The following is an 18,112-nucleotide window of genomic DNA, read 5'->3' as shown; positions in this document are numbered from 1 at the left end:
TTTATAAGATCATTTCCTCGATCATTTACTAAAAGTTTATGGTATGCATTTGGATGCATTAAGATTACTTTATTTAGCTCATGCTTACTTTTAATCATGATTCAAAATTTTTCCAAAAATCCCAGAAAGCAATGAACTTATTAAAATTGGTAAAAATCCGCCTTTTTGAATAAGAACTCTTCTCTTAGAATTTAAAGATTGTTTTGAGCTGGAAATATGTCGTAATACATTTTTATACTTTTTTAATGAATTTAAGATATTTTTTGATATTTTATGGTTTCCTTTTAAAGTATTTATCACTATCTCCGACAATGTTTTTACTAACTCGCTATCACTATTGCAAATAATCGCTTTTCGAAGTTTATTATTTGCTTTTTTGAGCACATACAATAAATGTTTGTTCGCTTTCAATCGCCTTATGCTCTTTTTGCAAACCATTTTCATCTGAATAGCAAATTGAATATAATGGATTAAAAATCTCTGTTCTAAATCTTAAAAGATCATTTATTCCTTGCGTAAGATCAATAAGTAAATAACCATGAGGTTCATTCGTGACTTCTTTATATATTCTAAAAAGTTCTTTAGGGTTTTCAGGATATATCTGTCTAGCTAAACATTGAAATTGTAATTTGTCTCTAGGATTTTTAAATGCCACAATGTATTTTGTATTTAGTGATATGTCTCGGGTGTGAGTAGATTTATGAAATATATTTTGTGTTACAACAATTACAGATAAATTTCGATGATGAGATCCTTTGGTAAAAAGTTCACATACATTTTTATTAAATGCTCCCATCATCAAATCATCTAATACCAAAAGTATAGGTTCATTATTTTCATTTTCAATGGAGTCAGGTACCCCATGGTAATATTCAATATTGGTAAAATTTGGTTTCGCTTGCTCTTCACCGTAACACCATATTATTCTATCTATTGAAGTACTTATTAAGTCCTTCCTTCCATTTATTAAATTTTTCAAAAATGTTGTTTTACCCGATCCTGAGGGACCACAAATAAGCATCGTAAAAGGATGAACAAATTGTGTAAACATTTTGATAAAAGTTTTTTGTTTATTCAATGCTAATTATCAAAAAAAAAAAATGTTTCTAATGATTTTTTTCCTGGTCCCGTTTTTTAGCGCAGTCCTTTTCAAAATGAGTATCAGAACCACAATAGTTGCAGTATATAAGTTGACTGTATCCTTTTTTACGAGGATCTTTTCCAAAGATGCGATCCATTTTGCTAAAACAACTTCTCAATTAAAGTACTAAAATCATACTGTTTATTAAAGTAATTTATACATATGATTCTCCGTTATAGTATATATCGTAATTACAGTTTTCTAAAATTACAAAAAGCTTAAATAAATTATTTAGAGCACATCTAAGCTTAAGTTTTTTGTGAATTTTACAGTTGGTAAAAAAATTAGGATAACATGTCAGGCTCTTTCCTATATCTATATCGATAATATTATTCGATAGAAACTTTGATAAAAATTCCTTTTTTACTTCGCCACGTACAATTATATTGGAAAACTTATTTAGTGGAGAAAGTACATCGCTTAAGCAGTTATAGGGTATTTCTCCTTCCATCCAGTCCAATCCGTTTATGTTTTTTCGATGAATATTATGTTGTTGTAATGTATCATAATTCAACTCCTTAATGTTGTATGGAGGTTTGAAGTGAAAGAAGTTTGGTATTACAGTTCCTCCAGGCATGAAGGCCAATTCCTTAACAAAAATTTGATTGTTATTTCCAACAACATATTGAAAATCTACTATAACGGAATTTGATCTATCAAATTTAGTCATTTTAGAATGAGTTTTAAATGTAAACTGACTTTGGTGTCTACATTTTAGGTCTTTATATACCATTCATTTTATTATATAATACATGCATTATGTAATATATAATATAAAAGTTGCTCTCACATCTTAGGAGTTTGTATATATGGATATATATTTCATTTCATTATGTAATACATAATGTATAATATATATATATATGTATATACGTCATACTAAGCCCTTTATAAACCACACATTTTAGTAACTAATTTCAGTTTGTTAATAACATTCAGATTCAATGGATACACTCCAAGCTAAAAGAGAAAGAGCCATAAGAAAAAAACAGAACCATGAAGTTATATTTGGTTTTGAATATTTTGTGGCTCAAAATTTGAAAATAAAATGTGGATTTTCGACATCTAGAAAATTTACTCCAATGATTTGGATGCAGCAGCACAAAAACAATTATATTGGATTTGATAAAGAAGAATGGATGCAACTGCTTACATACAAGGAATTTATACAATTAAAGATTGATCAATATGACTTCCTAATGTCTGATACAGTTTTGGATCACCCTATTTTATCAACTATTAAATGTAATTTTAGATTTAGAAAATCAGATAAACAATATGTTCTGATACTAAATCAATTCGGTAATAAAATTGAAATAGATAGTGAAACTTGGAGATCATTAATTCGCCTAGCTATATTTTTAACTACATTTTTATGTTGGAACACTATATTAAAACAGCAAATATCCTATCTGTACTATAATCATATCATTCCGAAGTGTGTCTCTTTACAAAAATTCGATATTCAATTATCTGATTTAGATGGTAACTATGATAAAAATGTTCAAATAGATTTAACACGTTTATGTTTCGAAATATCTAAAAAAATGACAAAAGAAATAAAAGAAGATGTAATTCATTATAAGAAATCATTAATCTCTAAGACCTCAGACATTAACAATAAAAAATAAGTTTTTTTTTTTAAATAAAAATGAGTAAGCAACAAGTTGTTGATGAAATACATAAATCTTGTAGAAAAAATTTTTTACGTCGAAAGTTCGTTCAAAAAGGGTTTCATGATACTTGGCAAATTGATTTGGTTGAAATGATCCCCTATTCCAATCAGAATAATGGATATAAATATTTACTAACGGTTATTGATACATTTTCAAAATATGCTTTTGCTAAGCCTGTAAAATCAAAATCGGCAATGGATGTTGCAACTGTTATGAAATCTATATTGAAAGATTCCAAATACAAGCCAAAAAATATACATTCCGATCAAGGCAAAGAATTTTTTAATCAACTCTTTAAAGAACTTATGAAGAAAAATAATATAAATCATTATCATACATTTACACACCTTAAGGCTTCGATTTGTGAACGATTTAACAGAACTTTAAAAAATAGGATGTGGAAAATGTTTAGTTTTAATGGAAATTATCGATGGATTACCCATTTGAATTCGCTTGTAGAAGACTACAACCATTCTTACCACAGAACTATAAAAATGAGGCCAATCGATGTTTGTAAACAGAATGAAGAGTTTATTTTGAAAAAATGTTATAACATTGTTAAGGTATTTCCAAGGCATAAATATGTAGTAGGAGACCATGTTAGAATAAGCAAATACAAGGGTGTATTTGTTAAAGGATATGAACCTAACTGGACCACTGAAATATTTACAATTTCAAAAATAAGGACTACATTCCCAGTTACTTACGAGCTCATTGATTATAAGGGTGACCCTATAAAAGGTACATTTTATGAAGCTGAAATTCAAAAAGTTAAAGACAAAAGTGCATTCCTAGTTGAAAAAGTAATAAAAAGAAAAAAAGACCAAATTTTTGTAAAATGGCTAGGTTTTGATGAAACACATAACTCATGGATAAATAAAACAGATTTATTAAAATAAAATTTTACAATTTGGAATTTATTTATACAAATTATACATACATATATACATTTTTAATTATTATTATTATTTATATACATTTTTAATTTTTATTATTATTATTTATTTTTATTTTATTTTTTTGTTTTTTTTTTTTTATTTTTATTTTTATTTATTTATTTTTTTTTTGTCGCTTATTTAATATTTTTAAAAATACGTACAATATTATTGACATTATCCATTTGTATTTAATAAAGATCTTAATTTATAATGACCATATGCTAAAGTATTAATATTACAAGCTAATACCCATCTTTTATCATCTCTAGGGCTAAGACTTACTTTATTAACTACATCAGTATATAACTGATGGCCCCTACTTCTTATACATCTTTGTTCTCCATAGTACGTTTTCATATGTCTAATACATTCAATATAATCTAAATGACACAGTTTTTTGATTACTGATTGCTTAACACCCTTAACTTTCTTTGTATCTATATATTCGTCATTGTTTTCTACTAAAAATGAATATGCTTTAGCTTTTAGACCCGCGAAAGAGGTCATAATTTTTCCAGCATTTTCATCTTTGAATAAGCCCAATTCTTTGTTGTTAGCTTGAATAATGTTGAATCGGTTTCCTGTCTCATAATTTGATGTGTCAAAACGGCTAGAATTTTTTTTTTATTATTTTGTATATATCCTCTTCACAGGAAACTATAAAAGAGTCTGTATCCATATATATTATTTTTGCTGAGGGACACTCTACTAATAAAAAGTTATAATAGTAATCATACATTAGCCATTTGGACAAATCGAGAACAGTAAATCCAATATAAATAGGCTTATCATACAAAATTGAAGTCTTTGTAGTCTCAATTGCCGCTAAATTTTCTCCAAAAATTTCTAAACTATGAAAATTATTCCTTGCAACTAGTTGTCTAAACCCTGGAGAGTTTTGCGCCGATTCATAACGAGTTACTAGTGTTATTTCTCGACGCTTTTCTACGTTTTCCATGGTTTTGCCGTATACGGCATTATTCATTAATTTATAAAAATTTTTTTCAAATTCATTTTTTGCTATTTTTCTATGTTGGGTATTTAAATCTATATAGGGCTTTAACCAGTATGACTGATTAAAAGATAAAATTCTATGAATTTTCTTTAATTTTAATCCCTGTTTAAGACACAATTGAAGCTGTTTTAAATGAATAATATAAAACTCTTTAGAATTTAAATCAGCTATTAATTTTGGTTGTTTTCCTCCTGGGGGAACCTTGTTTTCAGGACAAAATGGTAGACTGTTATGTTTGTCATGAATTTCATCAGGATATTCTAAATCTACTTCTAAAATATATCCTGTGTCTCCTGAGGAATCAGCATTTTCTACATCAAATAAATTGGTTTCATTTTCGCTTAAAAATTGAAAATTTGAAAATGGGAGTTTTTGGCTCATAGCCCAACCATATAAATTATTTGCGTCAATATACGACAAATAATTTTTTGGTTTTGTTTTATCATAATTTCTCATGTACTCATTATTTGCTTTTGAAATTCTTTGAGTACATTGAGTCAGACCGCCCCGTATACCTCTTTTAACAAAATTGTAAATGTTGGGGTCACTTATTAAATCTAATTCTACTTTAGTATACTTCAGCATAGCATCCCATGAAATAGATGGGGCTGAAACATAATTAACAGGGTCTAATTTATAAATTTTTGAGCATATATTACGGAAGTTTTCAAAAACGTCTGCTAAAATTAGTACGTCACTCTCCAAATACAATTTCATATAGTCTTTTAGAGTTCTGCACTGAAACGAACTCCAAATTTCTTTAGCGAAATTGTATTCGCTAATACTACACTCTTCGTCTTTCAACGAATTATAAAAATATTCCCTAGGAGGAAGTTCGGTTTCATTGAATTTTTCAAAACTATCCAAATAATCATAGGGAAATACTCCCTTTCTTCTCATTTGCCTAAACTTCTCTCCACTAAATTTTGATTTTAATATTTTAAAATCTTTATCTTCCATGTTGTAAGCTAATTTTTCTAAACTAGAATTTAAAAACCTATTGGAATCTATGTACTTTATAGTATAATTAGTCTTTCCCTTTTCAAAAATTGTCTGATTTAGAGCAATATATAACTCTTTAGTAGAGGGTATTGGTTTCAATTTACCCCCTAGGGCATTAATAAAGAGGTGGATATCGTATCTTGATAAATTATGAAAAACTACAGGGAAATAAGCTTTTAACTTAAAACTATCTTTACAACTTCTATGGATAGGACCTTGGTATTTACCCGTGAACTGGTTAAAATATTGTACGCGTTCATCCGTACTGATGACCTCTTCACACGCATAGCAGTTCCCATGCTCCTGGTAGTCCTCATCGCAGATGTCAAAGTTATATATAGGTTTTTTTGATCCCTTCCAGTATTTGCTATATAAGGCCATTGTCTCCTCTTCCAAAGTTTTAACAAAAACCTTCATACAGTCATGTCCTGTAATTTGTAAAAAGGAAAAATTTATTAACTTTAAAACTTTTCATTTATTTTAAAATAATTTATTTACCTTCATAGGTCCATAATTTATTCAGCTGAGGGTTGTATTTATGGGCAACATAAAACGAAACAGCACATGCTGTATGTTTCTGCACAGGCTTGGTATAGGATTCGTTTGGATTATTTGAGGCTGTTTGGTAATGTTCCAAAACTGCCTCAATGTCCGCATAAATTACCACGGGTGGTGCCAGTTTTTTTGAAAAATTTTCAAATTTGGTTTTAGTGTTTGGTTGTGGGTATAGTGAAGCCACTTGACCGCACTCCTTTAGATTGTGGGTCTTGTTAGTGCTGCAATAAAATTGTAGGCAATTTCTACAAAAATATCTCTCCGAATTTGAGTTGTTCACTTGTGATTTACACAATGTTTTTATGCTTGTAATGTACGCATAATGCAAACAATTTTTTTTAGGATTTTCTATTCCCAATATATCGATATGATGGATTTTTACTTCTTTAGTTCTAATTGTAGGACCTTCTATGCGACCATCATAAATTTCATATACATTTATGCTGTAATTTGAGTTATTTTTCTCGAACAGCTTTATTCCATTCTTTGTAATGGGAAACTCTATTCCCGAAAAGTTTAATATTTGTTGTTCATATGTTATAATTGGTTGGCTAATATCAAAAATCCCATAAAATGAAGTTCTGGGCAGTTTTTCGCGAGCTGATTTTTTTTGCGCTGATGTACCAAAATTTATTTGAATGTGTTTCATATATGCTATGTGAGCCAAAATACACCACTTAAAACAATAAATGTCATTATTTTTAACATTTATGAGAGCATTTCTTTTTCTTATGCTCTTAGGTGCTTCAACATATCCTGATCCAGGAAGGTGCTCTAGCTTTAATATTTGTATTTCATAAAATGTAAAATGCTTAATAGCCCATCCAGAATCCCTCTCCTGGAATTCATCGGCTTTTGCAATTAACATTTCGTTATCGTCATTTAAAATGTATTCGACGTCATTATATGAGCTGACGTAAATTGCTTTATAGTTTGTCGAGAAATGTTTTGTTTCCTCTTGCATCTTATCAGTTTCTTCAGTCGGTTTTACATATTTTCCATGAACTGATAGACGCACTTTTATAGCTCTTAATTCGCTAAGTGCATATTTTATAATGTTTATAAGATTATTTTTACATCCAATGTAAAATTCTTTTAAATCTAGATCGCGCACTCCGAATACTTTATACTTTTTTGTGTAAAAAGTATCACTTTGGGTTATAGGAAAAATGTTAGCATTTTGCCACACAAGTTTCCTTAATGCTGCTCTATGATTTGGAGAATGTAAATGAATTCTTTCCTCAACGAAAGCACAATTTTGCTTACAATCGGGACAAATATTCTTCTCAGCAATTATGCGGTCTAGTCTAGCCCTTTTTGATGTTGATGGCTGTTCTTCAATATCCATGGGTTGCCCCTCTTGAGGGCTAGTTTCCTTGGACACACCAGCCTTCCGTTTGACCGCTGATGATACGTTGAAAATACTATGTTTTGATGTAGTTCCTTGGTTCCTGATTCCTTGAATTTTTGGTTGTTGATTTTCCTCCTGCTTTTTGGTCACCGTTGTTCGCGAACGATACAAAGCTTTCGCCAAACCGTTGGCCTGAGATTTCTTCTTCATCTCCGAGAAGGCATTTCGAGGTCCTTCACATCGATCATAATGAGTTATAAACTCATTCACACTAATAACTTTAGAGCACAAGTCACACGCAACTTTCGACTCCATTTTTATGATTTAGGTTTTTGTTTTTATTTTTTTGTAAAAAGAAAAAGCGTAAAAATTGCTTTAACCGGCAAGGCAAGATTTATACTAAAAATTTGATTCTTAGCATAAACCTCAAAACCTATTGATCCTCGAAAACGGAAAACAGGTACTTGTGTTTGAATGTATTGGTATCATCAATACATGTACATGAGTTAACGCATGAAAACCACCCCAATTTTCCCCACATTTTTCCGGTTAATGAATCGGGAAAACCAATCAGAAGACTCGAAAGAAAAGATAACGCTTAGAGCCTAGAGCCTACAGTAGGGAGTAAATAGGCAATCGGCTGATTTCTTGCGTCATATCCGTGTATGCATGTATATGTTGGTGGGAACGTAAATCCACAATCCAATATACACTCACATATATATATAATCCTAAATAAAAAATACATATTGACCTTTCATCCGACCCTGACATAAATATGTCTCCTGCAAGAAAGTGATAAAAAGGGATCGCAGCAGGTCAATTGGTTCCTTTTTTTTTTCTTGACCCTTCAGGGTGGATTTTCACTTTTCTACGAAAAGGTTTTCTTGTGATATACTTACTCCTTGTAAAATTCTGTATTATATTTTATATTATAAAATTAAATTTCTGTACATAAGTCCGAGTTAATTTAAAATTAATTAAAAAAGAATTGGAGTAAAAAATCCTTTTAAATGATATGCAACACCATAATAAAATTTTGGATATTTTTTTTTTAAATAATTATTTGTTCTTCATCATTAATTTTAAATTAATTACAAAATAATTATAATAAAATACATTTTTAAATGAACTGCAGCACCATGAATATAATTTTTGTAAATAAGCATTTTATTTTTTGTTAATCAATTTTATTTATTTTTTCACGATCCTGAATCTTATTTATTTTTTCACGATCCTGAATCTTAGACAGGTATCTTAAGTGGACAGTTGAATTTGTAGGGAATTAGGCAAACGGCGTATAAGCACCAGAAAAATTTTAGTAGTATGTAATTAGGCAAACGATGATCCTAGCAAGTTTCATTTTTACATGATCTTTTCTTTACATGCATATTTCCCTTAATGGGACCCAATGCAAGATATCAGAAAATATAGAAAACATAGACAAGATATCAGAAAATATAGAAAACATAGACGGCGATGATCCTGGCAAGTATAATTTTTGGCATGATCGTTTGCTTTTATGCCAATAGAGGGCGTATAAAATATTACGGTAGATGGCGCTGCCCAATTTTACACAAACTTGACCCATAGATGGCGCCACTAAATTTACGTCGTACGCCGTTTGCCTAATTACATACTACTAAAATTTTTCTGGTGCTTATACGCCGTTTGCCTAATTCCCTACAAATTCAACTGTCCACTTAAGATACCTGTCTAAGATTCAGGATCGTGAAAAAATAAATAAGATTCAGGATCGTGAAAAAATAAATAAAATTGATTAACAAAAAATAAAATGCTTATTTACAAAAATTATATTCATGGTGCTGCAGTTCATTTAAAAATGTATTTTATTATAATTATTTTGTAATTAATTTAAAATTAATGATGAAGAACAAATAATTATTTAAAAAAAAAATATCCAAAATTTTATTATGGTGTTGCATATCATTTAAAAGGATTTTTTACTCCAATTCTTTTTTAATTAATTTTAAATTAACTCGGACTTATGTACAGAAATTTAATTTTATAATATAAAATATAATACAGAATTTTACAAGGAGTAAGTATATCACAAGAAAACCTTTTCGTAGAAAAGTGAAAATCCACCCTGAAGGGTCAAGAAAAAAAAAAGGAACCAATTGACCTGCTGCGATCCCTTTTTATCACTTTCTTGCAGGAGACATATTTATGTCAGGGTCGGATGAAAGGTCAATATGTATTTTTTATTTAGGATTATATATATATGTGAGTGTATATTGGATTGTGGATTTACGTTCCCACCAACATATACATGCATACACGGATATGACGCAAGAAATCAGCCGATTGCCTATTTACTCCCTACTTATATTTAATTAATATACATGCGTTGCGTGATGTATTGTTCATATTAAATTATGCGCATACATTGATAAATGCAACACCTAAAATATACATTGTTGTACCTGATATACAGGTTAATGCTTTATATAATATTAAAACAATATAAATTATATTTATATTGATTATATAAAACTAAGACATTTCGCAACAATTATTTTAGGTATAAAAATAACTTTATTGAAGGAATTGATATATGCCAGTTAAATGGTGTATTTTTAATTTCTTTCAATAAAAACATAATTGACGAATTGTATATTTATATATATTTATAAAACTCTAAGCGGTGGATCACTCGGCTCATGGGTCGATGAAGAACGCAGCAAACTGTGCGTCATCGTGTGAACTGCAGGACACATGAACATCGACATTTTGAACGCATATCGCAGTCCATGCTGTTATGTACTTTAATTAATTTTATAGTGCTGCTTGGACTACATATGGTTGAGGGTTGTAAGACTATGCTAATAAAGTTGCTTATTATTATATATTTTTATAATGATATGCATATGGTATATTATTGGATATATTTATATATTCATAATATTAAATATAAAAGCAATTATCTCAAATATTTATAAAAGAAAAAATGAAGATATACAATTCTTTCTTTTTTCAATTCAAATAATACTGAGAAATGTCTAGCATAAAAAAAATTAAATTTTTTTTAACTAGAATTGTCTCTTATTTAAAGATGCGAAAATTGAAAATATATCAAATATATTGTTCTTCATAGAGATATATTGTTTATATATATATACATTGCTTTATACAACCTCAACTCATATGGGACTACCCCCTGAATTTAAGCATATTAATTAGGGGAGGAAAAGAAACTAACAAGGATTTTCTTAGTAGCGGCGAGCGAAAAGAAATCAGTTCAGCACTAAGTCACTTTGTCTATATGGCAAATGTGAGATGCAGTGTATGGAGCGTCAATATTCTAGTATGAGAAATTAACGATTTAAGTCCTTCTTAAATGAGGCCATTTACCCATAGAGGGTGCCAGGCCCGTATAACGTTAATGATTACTAGATGATGTTTCCAAAGAGTCGTGTTGCTTGATAGTGCAGCACTAAGTGGGTGGTAAACTCCATCTAAAACTAAATATAACCATGAGACCGATAGTAAACAAGTACCGTGAGGGAAAGTTGAAAAGAACTCTGAATAGAGAGTTAAATAGTACGTGAAACTGCTTAGAGGTTAAGCCCGATGAACCTGAATATCCATTATGGAAAATTCATCATTAAAGTTATAATATTTAAATAATATTATAGAAATAGTGTGCATTTTTTCCATATAAGGACATTGTAATCTATTAACATATATAATTTATCATAAAATATGACTTATAGTTTATTCAAATTATTATGCTTGCATTTTAACATAGGATAAATGTCATTAATTTGATAAAGTGTTGATAGATTAATAAGAATACAGTGCGTTAATTTTTCGGAATTATATAATGGCATAATTATCATTGATTTTTGTGTTTATTATATGCACTTGTATGATTAACAATGCGAAAGATTCAGGATACCTTCGGGACCCGTCTTGAAACACGGACCAAGGAGTCTAACATATGTGCAAGTTATTGGGATATAAACCTAATAGCGTAATTAACTTGACTATTAATGGGATTAGTTTTTTAACTATTTTATAGTTAATTAACACAATCCCGGGGCGTTCTATATAGTTATGTATAATAATATTTATATTATTTATGCCTCTAACTGGAACGTACCTTGAGCAGATATGCTGTGACCCGAAAGATGGTGAACTATACTTGATCAGGTTGAAGTCAGGGGAAACCCTGATGGAAGACCGAAACAGTTCTGACGTGCAAATCGATTGTCAGAATTGAGTATAGGGGCGAAAGACCAATCGAACCATCTAGTAGCTGGTTCCTTCCGAAGTTTCCCTCAGGATAGCTGGTGCATTTTAATGTTATATAAAATAATCTTATCTGGTAAAGCGAATGATTAGAGGCCTTAGGGTCGAAACGATCTTAACCTATTCTCAAACTTTAAATGGGTAAGAACCTTAACTTTCTTGATATGAAGTTTAAGGTTATGATATAATGTGCCCAGTGGGCCACTTTTGGTAAGCAGAACTGGCGCTGTGGGATGAACCAAACGTAATGTTACGGTGCCCAAATTAACAACTCATGCAGAAACCATGAAAGGCGTTGGTTGCTTAAAACAGCAGGACGGTGATCATGGAAGTCGAAATCCGCTAAGGAGTGTGTAACAACTCACCTGCCGAAGCAACTAGCCCTTAAAATGGATGGCGCTTAAGTTGTATACCTATACATTACCGCTAAAGTAGATGATTTATATTACTTGTAATATAAATTTTGAAACTTTAGTGAGTAGGAAGGTACAATGGTATGCGTAGAAGTGTTTGGCGTAAGCCTGCATGGAGCTGCTATTGGTACAGATCTTGGTGGTAGTAGCAAATAATCGAATGAGACCTTGGAGGACTGAAGTGGAGAAGGGTTTCGTGTGAACAGTGGTTGATCACGAGTTAGTCGGTCCTAAGTTCAAGGCGAAAGCCGAAAATTTTCAAGTAAAAATAAATATTACAATTATTGTGAAAATTATATACTTGAATAATTTTGAACGAAAGGGAATACGGTTCCAATTCCGTAACCTGTTGAGTATCCGTTTGTTATTAAATATGGGCCTCGTGCTCATCCTGGCAACAGGAACGACCATAAAGAAGCCGTCGAGAGATATCGGAAGAGTTTTCTTTTCTGTTTTATAGTCGTACTACCATGGAAGTCTTTCGCAGAGAGATATGGTAGATGGGCTAGAAGAGCATGACATATACTGTTGTGTCGATATTTTCTCCTCGGACCTTGAAAATTTATGGTGGGGATACGCAAACTTCTCAACAGGCCGTACCAATATCCGCAGCTGGTCTCCAAGGTGAAGAGTCTCTAGTCGATAGAATAATGTAGGTAAGGGAAGTCGGCAAATTAGATCCGTAACTTCGGGATAAGGATTGGCTCTGAAGATTGAGATAGTCGGGCTTGATTGGGAAACAATAATATGGTTTATGTGCTCGTTCTGGGTAAATAGAGTTATAATCATTTATGGTTGTAACTTGTTCCCCGGATAGTTTAGTTACGTATCCAATTGTGGAACTTTCTTGCTAAAATTTTTAAGAATACTAGTTGGGTCAAACCAATTAGTTCTTATTAATTATAACGATTATCAATTAACAATCAATTCAGAACTGGCACGGACTTGGGGAATCCGACTGTCTAATTAAAACAAAGCATTGTGATGGCCCTAGCGGGTGTTGACACAATGTGATTTCTGCCCAGTGCTCTGAATGTCAAAGTGAAGAAATTCAAGTAAGCGCGGGTCAACGGCGGGAGTAACTATGACTCTCTTAAGGTAGCCAAATGCCTCGTCATCTAATTAGTGACGCGCATGAATGGATTAACGAGATTCCTTCTGTCCCTATCTACTATCTAGCGAAACCACAGCCAAGGGAACGGGCTTGGAATAATTAGCGGGGAAAGAAGACCCTTTTGAGCTTGACTCTAATCTGGCAGTGTAAGGAGACATAAGAGGTGTAGAATAAGTGGGAGATATTAGACTTCGGTTTGGTATCGACAATGAAATACCACTACTCTTATTGTTTCCTTACTTACTTGATTAAATGGAACGTGTATCATTTCCTAGCCATTATACGGATATATTTATTATATCTTATGGTATTGGGTTTTGATGCAAGCTTCTTGATCAAAGTATCACGAGTTTGTTATATAATCGCAAACAAATTCTTTAATGAGAGATGCATTCATGTATTATCGATTTGAAAATTTGGTATAACTCCAATTACTCAGGTATGATCCAATTCAAGGACATTGCCAGGTAGGGAGTTTGACTGGGGCGGTACATCTCTCAAATAATAACGGAGGTGTCCCAAGGCCAGCTCAGTGCGGACAGAAACCACACATAGAGCAAAAGGGCAAATGCTGACTTGATCTCGGTGTTCAGTACACACAGGGACAGCAAAAGCTCGGCCTATCGATCCTTTTGGTTTAAAGAGTTTTTAACAAGAGGTGTCAGAAAAGTTACCATAGGGATAACTGGCTTGTGGCGGCCAAGCGTTCATAGCGACGTCGCTTTTTGATCCTTCGATGTCGGCTCTTCCTATCATTGTGAAGCAAAATTCACCAAGCGTTGGATTGTTCACCCATGCAAGGGAACGTGAGCTGGGTTTAGACCGTCGTGAGACAGGTTAGTTTTACCCTACTAATGACAAAACGTTGTTGCGACAGCATTCCTGCGTAGTACGAGAGGAACCGCAGGTACGGACCAATGGCACAATACTTGTTCGAGCGAACAGTGGTATGACGCTACGTCCGTTGGATTATGCCTGAACGCCTCTAAGGTCGTATCCGTGCTGGACTGCAATGATAAATAAGGGGCAATTTGCATTGTATGGCTTCTAAACCATTTAAAGTTTATTATTTATATTTTAAACGACAATGGATGTGATGCCAATGTAATTTGTAACATAGTAAATTGGGAGGATCTTTGATCACCTGATGCCATGCTAGTTACATATGAAAACATTATTTAATACAATGACAAAGCCTAGAATCAATTGTAAACGACTTTTGTAACGGGCAAGGTGTTGTAAGTGGTTGAGCAGCTGCCATACTGCGATCCACTGAAGCTTATCCTTTGCTTGATGATTCGAAATATAAAAAAAATGTAAATATGCATGTGTAAATATGTATATTTAGTATAAAAAATCTTTATATGCTATATCTAAGAAAGCATATAAGGATTTATCACGGGTTGTCCACGTTTCCCTACTAATTGTGGCCTACTAACTGTTTCGTCATCTTATTAGTGACGTGAAAAATGAAAATAATATTTTTCATTTATATTGTTATAAGTCTTAAACCTTAAGACGGCGGGAGTTGAATTACTTTCGTTTAGGTAGCCAAATGCCTCGTCATCTTATTAGTGACGTGAAAAATGAAAATAATATTTTTCATTTATATTGTTATAAGTCTTAAACCTTATAACGGCGGAAGATGAATTACTTTCTTTTAGGTAGCCAAATGCCTCGTCATCTTATTAGTGACGTGAAAAATGAAAATAATATTTTTCATTTATATTGTTATAAGTCTTAAACTTTAAGACGGCGGGAGTTGAATTACTTTCGCATAGGTAGCCAAATGCCTCGTCATCTTATTAGTGACGCGCATGATTCAATTCAAGAGATTCCTTCTGTCCCTATTTAAAACCTCACGGATATTAAAAATATTAAACATATATTGTTATAAGTCTTAAACCTTAAGACGGCGGGAGTTGAATTACTTTCGCATAGGTAGCCAAATGCCTCGTCATCTTATTAGTGACGCGCATGATTCAATTCAAGAGATTCCTTCTGTCCCTATTTAAAACCTCACGGATATTAAAAATATTAAACATATATTGTTATAAGTCTTAAACCTTAAGACGGCGGGAGTTGAATTACTTTCGCATAGGTAGCCAAATGCCTCGTCATCTTATTAGTGACGTGAAAAATGAAAATAATATTTTTCATTTATATTGTTATAAGTCTTAAACTTTAAGACGGCGGGAGTTGAATTACTTTCGCATAGGTAGCCAAATGCCTCGTCATCTTATTAGTGACGTGAAAAATGAAAATAATATTTTTCATTTATATTGTTATAAGTCTTAAACCTTATAACGGCGGAAGATGAATTACTTTCGTTTAGGTAGCCAAATGCCTCGTCATCTTAATAGTGACGTGAAAAATGAAAATAATATTTTTCATTTATATTGTTATAAGTCTTAAACTTTAAGACGGCGGGAGTTGAATTACTTTCGCATAGGTAGCCAAATGCCTCGTCATCTTATTAGTGACGTGAAAAATGAAAATAATATTTTTCATTTATATTGTTATAAGTCTTAAACCTTATAACGGCGGAAGATGAATTACTTTCGTTTAGGTAGCCAAATGCCTCGTCATCTTATTAGTGACGTGAAAAATGAAAATAATATTTTTCATTTATATTGTTATAAGTCTTAAACTTTAAGACGGCGGGAGTTGAATTACTTTCGCATAGGTAGCCAAATGCCTTGTCATCTTATTAGTGACGCGCATGATTCAATTCAAGAGATTCCTTCTGTCCCTATTTAAAACCTCACGGATATTAAAAATATTAAACATATATTGTTATAAGTCTTAAACCTTAAGACGGCGGGAGTTGAATTACTTTCGCATAGGTAGCCAAATGCCTCGTCATCTTATTAGTGACGCGCATGATTCAATTCAAGAGATTCCTTCTGTCCCTATTTAAAACCTCACGGATATTAAAAATATTAAACATATATTGTTATAAGTCTTAAACCTTAAGACGGCGGGAGTTGAATTACTTTCGCATAGGTAGCCAAATGCCTCGTCATCTTATTAGTGACGCGCATGATTCAATTCAAGAGATTCCTTCTGTCCCTATTTAAAACCTCACGGATATTAAAAATATTAAACATATATTGTTATAAGTCTTAAACCTTAAGACGGCGGGAGTTGAATTACTTTCGCATAGGTAGCCAAATGCCTTGTCATCTTATTAGTGACGCGCATGATTCAATTCAAGAGATTCCTTCTGTCCCTATTTAAAACCTCACGGATATTAAAAATATTAAACATATATTGTTATAAGTCTTAAACCTTAAGACGGCGGGAGTTGAATTACTTTCGCATAGGTAGCCAAATGCCTCGTCATCTTATTAGTGACGCGCATGATTCAATTCAAGAGATTCCTTCTGTCCCTATTTAAAACCTCACGGATATTAAAAATATTAAACATATATTGTTATAAGTCTTAAACCTTAAGACGGCGGGAGTTGAATTACTTTCGCATAGGTAGCCAAATGCCTCGTCATCTTATTAGTGACGCGCATGATTCAATTCAAGAGATTCCTTCTGTCCCTATTTAAAACCTCACGGATATTAAAAATATTAAACATATATTGTTATAAGTCTTAAACCTTAAGACGGCGGGAGTTGAATTACTTTCGCATAGGTAGCCAAATGCCTCGTCATCTTATTAGTGACGCGCATGATTCAATTCAAGAGATTCCTTCTGTCCCTATTTAAAACCTCACGGATATTAAAAATATTAAACATATATTGTTATAAGTCTTAAACCTTAAGACGGCGGGAGTTGAATTACTTTCGCATAGGTAGCCAAATGCCTTGTCATCTTATTAGTGACGCGCATGATTCAATTCAAGAGATTCCTTCTGTCCCTATTTAAAACCTCACGGATATTAAAAATATTAAACATATATTGTTATAAGTCTTAAACCTTAAGACGGCGGGAGTTGAATTACTTTCGCATAGGTAGCCAAATGCCTCGTCATCTTATTAGTGACGCGCATGATTCAATTCAAGAGATTCCTTCTGTCCCTATTTAAAACCTCACGGATATTAAAAATATTAAACATATATTGTTATAAGTCTTAAACCTTAAGACGGCGGGAGTTGAATTACTTTAATTCAAGAGATTCCTTCTGTCCCTATTTAAAACCTCACGGATATTAAAAAAAATAAACATATATTGTTATAAGTCTTAAACCTTAAGACGGCGGGAGTTGAATTACTTTCGCATAGGTAGCCAAATGCCTCGTCATCTTATTAGTGACGCGCATGATTCAATTCAAGAGATTCCTTCTGTCCCTATTTAAAACCCCCCGGATATTAAAAATATTAAACATATATTGTTATAAGTCTTAAACCTTAAGACGGCGGGAGTTGAATTACTTTCGCATAGGTAGCCAAATGCCTCGTCATCTTATTAGTGACGCGCATGATTCAATTCAAGAGATTCCTTCTGTCCCTATTTAAAACCTCACGGATATTAAAAATATTAAACATATATTGTTATAAGTCTTAAACCTTAAGACGGCGGGAGTTGAATTACTTTCGCATAGGTAGCCAAATGCCTCGTCATCTTATTAGTGACGCGCATGATTCAATTCAAGAGATTCCTTCTGTCCCTATTTAAAA

The 18,112-nt window shown here is 32.1% G+C and overlaps 2 non-coding genes across 2 annotated transcripts; both read left to right on the top strand.

Annotated features, from left to right (window-relative positions):
• The first annotated feature begins 10,335 nt into the window (after nucleotides 1-10,335).
• On the top strand, nucleotides 10,336-10,514 carry LOC138927372 (5.8S ribosomal RNA). Its single transcript, XR_011443882.1, has one exon. It is a non-coding gene; the product is annotated as a 5.8S ribosomal RNA (ribosomal RNA).
• A 318-nt stretch (nucleotides 10,515-10,832) lies between these two features.
• LOC138927367 (large subunit ribosomal RNA) lies at nucleotides 10,833-14,782 on the top strand. Its single transcript, XR_011443880.1, has one exon. It is a non-coding gene; the product is annotated as a large subunit ribosomal RNA (ribosomal RNA).
• The last annotated feature ends 3,330 nt before the right edge of the window (nucleotides 14,783-18,112 follow it).

This window comes from Drosophila bipectinata, unplaced genomic scaffold (assembly GCF_030179905.1).
Source record: "Drosophila bipectinata strain 14024-0381.07 unplaced genomic scaffold, DbipHiC1v2 scaffold_23, whole genome shotgun sequence".
Lineage (NCBI taxonomy): Eukaryota > Metazoa > Arthropoda > Insecta > Diptera > Drosophilidae > Drosophila > Drosophila bipectinata.
This window is presented reverse-complemented; position numbering and strand designations above follow the sequence as displayed.